This window comes from Leptosomus discolor, chromosome 6 (genome assembly GCF_034619465.1).
Source record: "Leptosomus discolor isolate bLepDis1 chromosome 6, bLepDis1.hap2, whole genome shotgun sequence".
Lineage (NCBI taxonomy): Eukaryota > Metazoa > Chordata > Aves > Leptosomiformes > Leptosomidae > Leptosomus > Leptosomus discolor.
Genome location: NC_141396.1, coordinates 45409181 through 45420451, shown reverse-complemented (window position 1 = coordinate 45420451; position 11271 = coordinate 45409181). Strand labels below are relative to the sequence as shown.

At 42.5% G+C, this 11271-nt stretch overlaps 1 pseudogene; it reads right to left on the bottom strand.

The window, feature by feature from the left end:
- Positions 1–7582: 7582 nt before the first annotated feature.
- Positions 7583–11271, bottom strand: part of LOC104348063 (macrophage mannose receptor 1-like) — a 40808-nt pseudogene continuing 37119 nt past the window's right edge.

The window sequence follows — 11271 nt, the reverse complement described above, 5'->3', positions numbered from 1 at the left end:
GTTGCCCCTTGCCCTGTCATTGGCCATCACCAAGAAGAGCCCGGCTCCATCCTCCTGACACTCGCCCTTTACGTATTTATAAACATTGATGAGGTCACCCCTCAGTCTCCTCTTCTCCAAGCTGAAGAGACCCAGCTCCCTCAGCCTTTCATCATAAGGGAGATGTTCCACCCCCTTCATCATCTTTGTATTTCTGTGCTGGACTCTTTCAAGCAGTTCCCTGTCCTTCTTGAACTGAGGGGCCCAGAACTGGACACACTATTCCAGATGCAGCCTCACCAGGGCAGAGTAGAGGGGAAGGAGAACCTCTCTCGACCTACTGACCACACCCCTTCTAATACACCTCAGGATGCCATTGGCCTTCTTGGCCACGAGGGCACATTGCTGGCTCATGGTCATCCTGCTGTCCACCAGGACCCCCAGGTCCCTTTCCCCTACGCTACTCTCTAACAGCTCAGTCCCCAACCTATGCTGGCCCATGGGCTTGTTCTTTCCCAGATGCAAGACTCTACACTTGCCCTTGATGTATTTCATTAAATGTCTCCCTGCCCAGCTCTCCAGGTCTCTCTGAATGGCAGCACAGCCTTCTGGTGTGTCAGCCACTCCTCCCAGTTTTGCGTCATCAGCAAACTTGCTGACAGTGCACTCTATTCCCTCATCCAGGTCATTGATGAATAAATTGAACAGTACTGGTCCCAGTACTGACCCCTGAGGGACTCCACTAGATACAGGCCTCCAACTAGACTCTGTCCCACTGATAACAACTCTCTGACTTCTTTCCTTCATCCATTTCACAATCCACCTCACTACCTGATCATCCAAACCACACTTCCTCAGTTTAGGTGCGAGGATGATGTGGGAGATGGTGTCAAATGCTTTACTGCAATCGAGATAAACCACATCCACTGCACTGCCATCATCTATCCACCTGGTTATGTCTTCATAAAAGGCCATCAGGTTGGTCAAACATCACTTCCCCTTGGTGAAGCCATGTTGACTGCTCCTAGTGACCCTCTTATCCTTGATATGCCTAGAGACAGCGCTGAGGATACATTGTTCCATCACTTTTCCAGGGATGGAGGTGAGGCTGATCAGTCTGTACTTACTCGGGTCCTCCTTCTTGCCCTTTTGAAGACTGGAGTGACATTTGCTTTCCTCCAGTCTTCAGGCACCTCACCTGTTCCCCATGACTTACCAAAGATGGAGAGTGGTCTAGCAATGACTTCCGCCAGCTCCCTCAGCACCCGTGGGTGCATCCCACCAGGGCCCATGGGTTTATGTATGTCCAGCTTGCTTAATTGACCCCTAACCCAGTCCTCATCAACCAAGGCAAACTCCTCCTTTATCCTGACCTCCTCTGGGGCCTCAGGGGTCTGGGACTCCTGAGGACAGTCTCCAGCAGCATAGACAAAGAAGGCATTCAGTAACTCTGCCTTCTTTGTATCCTCTGTCACCAGGGCACCCGCCTCATTCAACAGTGGGCCTACGTTCCCTCTAGTGTTAGCTTTGTCTGCAATGTATTTGAAGAAGCCTTTTCTGATGTCCTTGACCTCCCTTGCAAGGCTTAACTCCAAGGAGGCCTTAGCTTTCCTAATTGTCTCCCTACATTCTTTGAAAACAGTCTTATATTCCTCCCGAGTGGCCATCCCCTCCTTCCAAGATATATAGACTTTCTTCTTCCACTTGAGTTTGCCCACCAGTTCTCCGTTTAACCATCTGGGTCTCCTGGCTCCCTTTCTTGATTTCCTACTCGCTGTGATGCACCGATCTTAAGCTTGGAAAAAGTGGTCCTTGAATATAAACCAACTATCTTAGGTCCCTTTACCTTCTAGTACCCTGTCCCATGGGATTTCCCCTAGCAATTGCTTGAACAGGCCAAAGTTGGCCCTGCTGAAGTCCAGGGTTGTGATCCTGCTTGGTATTCTGTTCCTACCACACAAGATCCTGAACTCCACCATCTCATGGTCGCTGCAGCCAAGGCTGCCCTGAACCTTCACTGCTACAACCAGACCCTATGAATGTAAAGGTGTGATCATATAGATAAAGATTATAATTTTTCACACTGGCATTTTTCAAACCAAGGCTTTCTTAGGGTAGTTAAAACCATATTGAACTTCAGGAACCTTTTTCAATTGTGGTCACTGGCAAGGTGGACCCAAATTGCTTAGAAAGCCTTTCTGATAGTCCATTACATATCCACTGAAGTAACTCTACAGTCATGCTAGTAACTATGAAACATGTTTCTTAATATATGCTTTAGAGGATAAAATCCACAAACATTTTTGGGAGGAATGAGAAGAAAAATACTGTGAAATAATGGGTTTTCATTTCACTAGAACCTTTAGACGCAATATTATACCTGCCACTTTGTATTATTCATTCACAGTAGGAATGTTCACTGCCCTGTAACTGCAGTTATGGGGAAAAAAAAAAAAAAAAGAGAAGTGCTGACAAGGCAGTCGATGTTTCTGATACAGACAGCTTTTAGATATCTCATTTCCACAACAGTTGAAGGACAGCATTTGTAGTCACATAGCTAGATATAGAGTACATTGTTCATTTCAGAAGGCTGTAAGTTTATCAGTTGAAGAAAGCTGAGGTTGATTTCCTTCTGAAAAGACTGTTAATTTCGTAGGACAGCTGGCTTCCTCCTGCAAAGCCTGAGAAATGACAGAGCAGCAGAAAACTGGAAAAAAAAATAATCAGCACATCACCTAATCAGAAGGCACACATCTCTGAATAAGTGATAAGGTGGTTGAATGGATGGTGGTTAGATTGCTGCTATGCTGAAAAGCATTATCAGTTGCCCTGTCCTAGATCTTTATAATTTAAGTAATCAGCATTCTAAGTATCCTTAGATGTGAAGGACTAGTCAGCCTGTTCTGTATTTCCAGCATGGTGCAAAGGTAAAGACAGTGCTGTAGGTTCATTACTTTGCCACAAAGGCAAGAACTAAAGGATAAGTAAGAACCAATAAAAGGCCCAGAAAGAGGAAACCTTGCAGGAAATAAGACAGCCTATTTCTGAAACAAAGCTGACACTACAAAAACAAAGCTAGGAGACTGTTTAATGTTTGTTTCTCTTGTTGATGGTAGTGGGAAAATACGCAATCTCTTTATAAAATAATCAAGAGATATGGTAGAAGAATAGCTTGACAAGAATTGATTCAGATAAGTCTTATGCTCTCTTGTCTCTGATTAAAGCAGGTAATTACCACGCTGTAATTCTGGCCTTTTAATCTATGAATCACTTGTGGTATATAAATATTTATTCAAACACAAGCAATTTGGCATAGCCCTGCATATTTCCTAAGCACCTGAATCAATGCAGAAGCAGTATCTTGAAGTATAATAAAGTCAAACACTCAACATTTTTCAGAACACAGAAGATACAGATCGCTACTCATGTTCTGAGCTCCTATTGAAGTACTAGGTTGGAAGTCCTCAGGACAGCCTCTTAGTAAACAGCTAGAAGCCACTCCTGATGAAATATATTCATGGCTTTTAGTGTTACAGAAAGCATCTTCTGGTTAGTCAGTAAAATCCTGTCTCCATGAGCAATTCCATACAATAAACAGATCATTTTCAGGTTTGTGCTTCAAATGCTGGAAAACAATGAAGTAAGCAAGCATGGAACTTGAGTACATATTTTCTTCAGTAGAATACACATAGCAATGTCTTATGAAAAGCTATATTTTTGTTTCTGAAAGGAAATCTGAAACTAAACACTGCTATAAACTGTCAGAACTCCTGAGTGGCACACAAAGGAAAGTCAGCTGAGTATTTCAGACAGTAAAAGAAATACTTTGAAGGAATCACACCAGTGGACACATGCAAGAGAGAGAAGTACATTTCATAGCCCTCCAACACACTCAGCTCTCTATGTTTACCATAGGAGGGACTAAACTAGAGCAGTTGTTCTGTCACCTGATGACACCCCCCAGCTGAAAAGGGGAATCAAGAAAAGGAGAGGAGATAGAAAAGTTGAAGCAAGGACAGATTTAATGAAACACAAAAAACATACAAAGTTACACCCAGCCTAGACTACCTAGCCTCCACAGACCCCAGGAGCAGAAGGAACCCCAGCCAGAACTCCCCTTCCCCAGCAAACCTTCCCCCTTTATAATGACCGTGACATGATGGGTTGGGCTGGCTGACTCCAAACTGCTAACAGCCTGCCTGTCATGGCTGGGCTGGGATTCTGTCCCAGCCAAACCAGTACATCAGTGTAAGGTATTTAATCTCTTTATGTCTCTGAAAGGACACTACACCTGCTTTTGTGAAAGCAGTGGTGATAACAACAGTCCGTTTCTTAAATGTCACTGTTTGCAAAAACAACAGGGTACATATGCAACAGCTGAGAGTCATGCACCTTTTAGAGATATTTCAGGCATTTGATATGTTTATTTAAAAGATACACACAGCCATACTTAAGATACTCAAGAACTTGAAGCTTGTTTTTTAGCGGAGTGAAGCTCACTTCTTTTCCACTTTGTCACTAATAACAACAAGAATTATTAGAACAAGTAGTACTACCATGGCTCAGACCAGAAGTCCACCTAATAAACTGTCTTCTCTCTTACAGAGTCTAATGATGGACATTTACTGGAGTGTACAAATAAGCATATACTGAATAATTCTTCCTTGCTACATCATCTTGTTTTCTTTGAATAAAAGATTTAGGAACCTCCTGAGCCAGAGCTCACACTTGGATGACTTTATTCAACAGCCCCTGTGCACCCATCCTTCAGAAACATGACAAATCCATTTTTGACAATATGCCATCCTATTTTTGTGAGCAGTAATTACAACGCTCACAATTTTATAGGCTTCCATAATAACTACCCTTAATCACCTTGTCTTATAACTGAAAGCTCCTACTGCATTTAACCTCGTGTCCAGTAACACCGTAACAACTTTCATCAACTGTCTGTCACTGCACATACACTTTTAGGATTAATTTTCCCAAATACATTACTCTTGTGTTTCAGAACACTAAATTTATTTCCCATTTTATTATCTCATAACTCAGCAGTGGACAAATCTTCTGCAGGTGTCCATAGCCAAGCTCTAGTTTTGACAACCATGAATAATTATAAGTTATCAGTATACACCATCATTAGCTCTTTCTTCCAGGTGACCCAGGAGTTTTTGAATAGCACATGACCTTTATTTTCCATGTGTTTATTGGGTCCTTCTAGTATAGCTGCTAGGTCTGACTTTCCAATACAAACCCCACATTTACTCTTCCATAAACTATCACAGGTATTTCCTAATTCTTTCCTTATTACTGTTTTTACCAGTCTACCTCACAGAAAATTAAATTAGCTGCTTCATAGTGCTCAGGAAACAGAGAAATTGTTTTGCAGACTGATGTGGTGTTTGTGACTTGCTATTCCTTTGGCACTGGAGCTGTTTTCAAGAACAGGTTATGTACTAGAGCAAACAGCAATCTCAAGTTCTTTCAGAACAACTTCTATGATATTTTTTCCATTTCTTTCTTAAAGTATGTCAAATTTGAGGAGAATGTGATCAGTATTACAGTGACCTTCACCCAGCATTATCACGAACAAGGCCTTGTGTTCTTGGAACGGACTAACCTTCTGTTGTGAGTTTTCGCTCCAAAAAGCAGTGATGTATGTACATGTCCTGTCTACATGATAGGCTATATGATAAATACAAGTCTATGTGCAAGTAACTGAGTATCCCATTATCACTGTTTTCTTTATTTGAAGTCTCTCAATCTGTTGTAGTCAACAGCACCTTAGTGAACAGTTAAAAGGATAACAAAGAAGTATTGTTAGCAATTACACTGATGCTCTCTGATATGTCAAAGCCATATTGCTTCAAAGTGCAATTCCATTTCACTTCTTGAAGAATCTGTAAAGAAATAAATGTACCTCATTAAAGTCTGGAAAAACACAAAACCAACAAAATGGACACTTACGAAAGACAGTAAATGGACATTTACAGAAAAGCTAGTGATGCGGTGAGATATTTTCAACCTGACAGTAAGACAAAGAAGTTGGAAATAAAAGTGGCAATATTTATATCCCCAAGATGGGCAAGTCTGGTGTGTAAACAAGTTTCTGAAATTCAGCCAGGAGAATTCCTGTCAGTTCTTTGTCACTAATGATAATAAGCTAATGTTCTTCGCATTTTTGTAGACTTTTCAGTTTTAAGATTGAAAAGCAATTAACTGATCTTGATAATGCTTCTGCGAGACAAACACACATTATTATCCCTTTATTAGTGAGGGAGATGCTGAGGCACAGAGTTTTTGGTTTGTCACATAATGAACTAATTACCAGAACCAAGTGACTCACCCACGTCCTCTGTTCCTAATACTGTACAAACCGACCCCAATAGCGTATGTGATGACAAATGCCTACCTGGAACATAGAAGTGATGGTCCCACAAGACTTGTGAGAAGGAAAAAAAAAAAAAAAAAAAAAAAAAAAAAAAAAAAAAAAAAAAAAGTAAAAAGAAAGAAACAAATGAAAATCAGAAGAAAATGATCAGCATTTTACTACTTCTGCTTCACTTACCAGTCAAACATAAGAACTAGAAGAGAAAAAATCGTGCATACCACCAATTAGACTAGAAAAAGAGACAATTCTAGCTGGAGAGAGACGACCAGGAGATTATCTCATTCATCAGCTAAAAACTTAATCACGAAGTCTGAATCACGTCCCTCTCATCTCCACTGCAGTTTATTTCTTCTGCCTCTCAGTGTCTTACCCGTCCCGCTTGGAGCAAAGCCCGCGCCCGCCGGGCCGGCAGCCCCGCAGGGGCGCGCAGCCTGCCTTCCTCCGGGAACGTCCCTCCCGCACGGCTCCAGCTGGGGAATTCACATGGCGCCTCGTCGCCCTGCACAGAAAGAAGCGCCCTGCCCTGCCGCAGATGCGCCCGTCGGCTCCAGGGGTTCCGTTTACCCCGCTTACAGCAAAACCAAGCCGCGGCTGCCGGGCCGCCTCCTGCCGCTCCCTCGCTAGGTGGCGCCGCCGCCTGTCGCGGAAAATGGCGCTCCCGCCCCGGCCGCCATGTCGGGCGCGAGGCCGCCGGCGCCCACCGCGCAGCTAGCTCAGCCGCACCGTGGCCGCTCCGCTCGGTCGGTCCTACGGCCGCTCTGCAATCATCGCCTTCATCTGCCCCCGCCACCCCCGAGCCGTGAAAGCAGAGAGACACCCCAGCCCCAGTGAGCCTGTCCGGCTCCGGCAGCTCCCACGGAGGCTGCAGGGGACGCTTCCCCTCTCCCTGTCAGTGCGTGCGGGGCGGCGGGGACGGGAGCCCGGCGGTGCGAGTGCGGGGGAAGCGAGAGCGAGGAGTGGTGAGAGGAGTGCGGGCCGTGCGGCCCTAAACTGGCTGTCCCCAGCTCTGGGGAAGGCTGTGCTCTGGGAGCCCAGGGCTGCGTGTTAACAACGCGAAGGGCAAGAGGAGGCTGTGAACAATGGAGAGGAGTGCAGGGCAGAAGTGGGGTTTAGGAAGCCTCCCTTCACTTTGGCACACTGTTGCTTTATGAGGCTTGGCTCGCCATATTGGAAGCCAGTCTGGCTGCCCATGTGGTAGGGGGGATGGCCAAGTCACGGAGTCACCACAGGGTTGAGGTTAGAAGGGAAATCCCAGCCCCTGGCGCCGAGCAGGGCTGTGACTATTTCCAAGCCTCGAGACTCCACAACCTCTTCGGGCAGCCTGTGCCGGTCTTCAAGGCACACACCAAATTTGGGCTCTTTTACTGTGCAGAAGTCTGATGGTCATTCCTCAGCCCACTGGCCAGTCATGAGAGGCATCTAGAAAGCAGCCCAGGATGGGGACAACCCTTACCCATGGCCTTCAGTTGCTTTGCGGTTCCAGGAGATAGAAATAAAAGCTTATTTGTTAGCTGTGGCTGGCCTTTGATGAAGCCCTGTCCTCAGTCCCTGGCTCATGGAATACTGGGATGGCACTGCAGACTTGTCAGCTCAATGGCTGTGTGATCTTGCAGGAAAAACATTTCTCCATTTTTACAGCTTCTGCAAAAAATATCCAGAACTTGATGCAGCCAAAGTTCAGAATAATGTAAACCATACAAGTTCTGTTTCTGGTAAAGAAGGGATCGAATCAGGAAGTTGAACAATTTCCTCTGGATATGTAGCAGACTTATGAACAAGGAATTAAGAAGTTAGGAACAACTGGAAACAGCTGAAACCCACTGGAGAAAACTAGTTTTCAGCTAGGAAAAAAAAAAATCTTGTTTCATTGTGCTTGAGTGATAATGGACATAAAACTGTATCATTTGATTTAGTTCAAATAATCTCTCAACCATAAAACTTTGCAAAAGATTCTTAAGTATTTTATAGAAGTGCTGCATCAAGAATTTACATTTAAGTATCTTTCCATATGTCTATTCCAAACCTGTATATGGTAGATAGGTAGTCTTGGGAAATAGAGTGAGTTTTCTCTACAGAATCCTACAAATATATAACCAGTTAGGTAACTGTAGTAACCAGTCCACCCTCATTGATGTAATCTTTTGATAAGGCATTCACTGAAAAACTGTGATGTAATACTTTGATCTCTTTCTAACATCTAAATTTGGAACTTAATACTAAAATCACAACAGAGAGAGAAAATGAGAGGATGAAAAGAAAGTGCCTCTTAAGAAAATGGTTCAAAGCTGCACCAGAAGAGGTTTAGACTGGACATGAGGAAGCATTTCTTTACTGAGAGGGTGGTCAAACACTGGAACAGGCTTCCTAGAGAGGAGGTCAATGCCCCAAGCCTGTCAGTATTTGAGAGGCATTTGGACAATGCCCTTAACAACACACTTTAACTGTTGGTCATCACTGAAGTAGTCCATGTGTTGGATCATTGTAGGTCCATTCCGACTGAAATAGTCTAGTCTAGTCTATTCTTAAGGAGAGAGGAAGTAGCCTACATATTGGTGGTTCTCACCGTGGCCAGTAACTGGGAGCAGTTAGCTGCTAAAAGTTCATTTGGACCTATTTTGAAGGATGAGAAGTGAGTGGCCAATGTTCCTCTGATAATATTTGAAGAAAATAACTGTTGAGGCAAAGTTTATGAAAATGACACTGATTTTCCTTAATTGGGTAAAATAAATTGTACTGGAGACTTAGCATTTTGATTTCTCATTTTCCTTGTTCTGCTGGATTGACATAGATAGTATCTCCCTCAGACTGCAACTGAGTGGCTTACACAAAAGACTTTTCATAAGTATCTGGAAGAAGAGGAGAGAAAGAAGACTTTTTTGGTTTTTTGTTTTGTTTTGTTTTGTTTTTTGTTGGGATCAGTGCCAGGAGAAAATGATGCTGTGCAAGTGTTGGCAAGCCAGAATATCAGACTTGGGAGTCTGAATAGCCAGTGCCAGCTGCACAACAAGAGTAGGACTTGGTCAATGAGCAGTGGGAGAGCACCTTGTTGTGTTAGAAGGCATGTTTGTGAAGCACACTGCCTTCAAAATTGTTCACCAAACTCTTGCAACTCTCCTATATAGGTCATGCATAAAAGGCAAAATGAAAACCAGGGGAATAAAGTCATAGAGCAGGGGAAAAAGGAAGAGAATGTAACAAAATGTGAAATAAGTTCGTTTGAAAATGATTTATTAATCCAGTCCAAGTAATGAGCCATTTCTAATGACTTTTTACCAGTGGAACATGGCATCATCTGAAACAATTAGAAAAATAATGCCACATAATTCAGGAATGTTTCAGACATCGTATGAGGACAGTATTGGGTGGAGTGGCTGAGATGTGCAGGATCTTAATGTAATGATGATTAAGCAATATTTAAGATTTATATATGGCTGAAGCTCTGACACTGTAATGAGAAATGGGGCTTACAGATATTAAAAATAAATTCTGTCCAGATTTAGCTGAACTAAAAATTGAATAATTCTTAGTAAACAGAGATTATGACCCTGTTGACATCTTCTATTCTAGCTTAGCATTAAGATAATGAAAATAGTGGGAAATGGATGGGAGAAATATAAATAGAATGTAGCCAAAGTGGTTTTATGGCAGTCTACACAGAAGAGAAGAGGGAACTTTTAGGAGCAGTGCTTGGTTTGAGACCCAAGAGGACTTTTTATGCTCAGTTTTTCTTTCTCAGCTATATGCATCAGTGATGGAGATAGAAGCGGCAGAGCCCTCATTTCTGATGCTCAGCACAGTTTATCCTTCTCAAGGGTTCACTGGTGTACTGTGCATATCAGCTGCTGCTCAGGGAAACAGAATTGGGTGCACTTTAAATACAGAGGATATATCAGGATTATAAGCAGAACACTTCACGGGTTTCTCACCCATCCTGACACTGGGCTGGGAAGTGTTCATGAGAGTACAAACGCCTTGAGAGTTTATTTAAAGTAGTTCCTTTGTAGTTAGGATCGATGAGTTGTGCTTTTGTAGGAACTTCTGTCAATGTTCCTAACATTTTCTTAAGAAATGCTACCTGCTCAGATTCCATTCTGAATTAATATGAAAAATAAAATCAACATAAATTTTTGAATTTGACAGAGGGTTTTTCCCCAAAAGTAATGGTTTTCAAGGAGGGAAAAAAAACCCCAAAAAACCCCAAAAACCCAAACACAAAACAACCAAAACCCCACAAGACTATTGGGAGTGGTTTTGGTAGCTATTTTCTGAAATAGCCTGGAGCTAGTGACAATAAATGTAATCAGCAAAATATGGTTAGTGTGTGTTGTGCCAGATTGCATAAGATATCAGCTAAGAATTGGATTCTGCAGAACTCAGTCACTGGGAGATAATTGGTTTAGGCTTTCTCTGTGTCAGTGAGAGTGTAGAGGTTCTCATCAGTCTCTAGACTAGACTAAGTAATTGCACCCTTGTGTGTCCATTTCTCTGTGCTGCCCACAGCAAAGACCTTGGGTGAGTAGTTTAGTTAGATTTATCTACATTTTAGATACTACATTATGTGATATGATATCCATCCCCTTCAGGTGTCTCAGATAGCTGAGCCTATGTATGAAAGAGAGTATGTTGTCATTGCAAATGATTAAGATGAAAAATAAGGAAAATATTATGTAAAAATGTGTCCAGAATTTTTCTTCCTATAACTGTTGAAACTAGCCTGAAACCATTTCTACAAAACTTGTTTGTCTTCTTTGTAAGACACAGTGTTATTTGTAGAAATGTGAATATTAAAAGTTTATTGTAATAAGCAATTTAACACCTGGATTTAGTCTTTGTGCAAGTGTGAAGCTTTAAAATAATAATGTAATTATAATAATGTAAATAATAGTAATGTAAAAACCCTT